This window comes from Phalaenopsis equestris, unplaced genomic scaffold, assembly GCF_001263595.1.
Source record: "Phalaenopsis equestris unplaced genomic scaffold, ASM126359v1 Scaffold208075, whole genome shotgun sequence".
NCBI classification, from domain to species: Eukaryota; Viridiplantae; Streptophyta; class Magnoliopsida; order Asparagales; family Orchidaceae; genus Phalaenopsis; species Phalaenopsis equestris.
Genome location: NW_018227357.1, coordinates 208349 through 210030, shown reverse-complemented (window position 1 = coordinate 210030; position 1682 = coordinate 208349).

The window sequence follows — 1682 nt, the reverse complement described above, 5'->3', positions numbered from 1 at the left end:
CCTTCATATGAGACTTTAAATGCTATTAATAGACCCAACAACCCTTATTCGAACTATTATAACCCAGGTTGGAAGAGTTATCCAAATTTTAATTGGAATAATAATTCTGCTACAAATCAACAATGGGCAAACAACTTAGTGAACTCATTAGGAAATTCATCTAACCAAGGAACCAAGGAAATGTTAACTATAAACCTTCTTATCCTCCAGGATTTAACAGTAATACTCAAATTAAGGAAAAGAAGTTGTCTATGGAAGAGCTGATATTAAACATGGGTCAACAATTGCTGAATCAAGGAAATCAATTACAAAATCAAGGAAATCAATTACAAAATCAAGGAACTGCTATTAAGAATATTGAAAACCAATTAGGGAATATCGCTACTGTGCTTAGTAACTGAACATTAGGAACTTTTCCAAGTATTGTGGAACCAAATCCTAAAGATCATGGAAAAGAACAAATCAAAGAGATACAATTACGAAGTGGAAAACAATTGGAAACAAGGGTACAGAAAGAAACAGAAACTGAAAAAAAGAAAATGGATACTGGCAAAGAAAATGATCATGAGTACCCAGATTTAGAATATCCACTTACACCAATGAAGATTACTGTGGAGAAACCTCCACCACCGTTTCCTCAAAGATTGAAGCAACACAAACAAAATAAACAATTTTTCAAATTTTTAGAAATTCCTAAGAAGTTAATGATAAATATTCCATTCGTGGAAGCTTTAGAGCAAATACCCAATTATATGAAATTATGAAAGAAATTCTGAACAAGAAAAGGAAGCTTACGGATAACAAAACTGTTGCACTTAGCAAAGAGTGTAGTCCAATTATTCAGAAAAAGCTTCCTGAAAAATTAAAAGATCCTGGCAGTTTCACTATACCGTGTGCTATCGGTGAAAAATTTTATGAAAGAGCTTTATGTGATTTGGGAGCCAACATTAATCTTATGCCTATATTAATTTTCAAAAGATTAGGATTAGGAGAAGTCTCACCTACTTCTGTAACTCTTGAGTTAGGGGATCATTCAATTACATATCCTAAGGGAGTTATAGAAGATGTGTTAGTAAAAGTTGATAAATTTATCTTTCTCGTGGATTTCATTGTTTTAGATATGGAGGAAGATAAGGAAATACCTATCATTTTAGGGAGACCATTTTTAGCTACTGGAAAAGCTATGATATATGTTCAAAAAGGAGAATTAATGATGAGAATTAACGATCAAGAAGTGACTTTTAACATCACAAAATCTATGAAATACCCTACTGTTGAAAGATGTAATGAATGTTTTTGCATGGAAATTAGTGAACATCTATTGAAAGAATATTTTAAAGAAGATTTTGAAGAGAAAGAACAATTTAAAGAAAGTGATGAAATTATTTTAGATAAATTAGAAAATGAAGAATTAGATTATGTTCAGGAAAGATTTGAGATGCTAGATATTACAGAAAATGCTGATAAGAATCTATTTCCTTCAATTATAAAACCACCTGAACTTGAGTTGAAAGTATTGCCTAGCACTTGAAGTATGTACTTTTAGGAGACTCATCTACATCACCTGTTATAATATCTCCATAATTAAATGATCTGCAAGAGAAAAGACTGTTCGATACATTGAAAAGATATAAGAAAGCTTTTGGTTGGACCTTAGCTGATATTAAGGGAATCAATCCTTC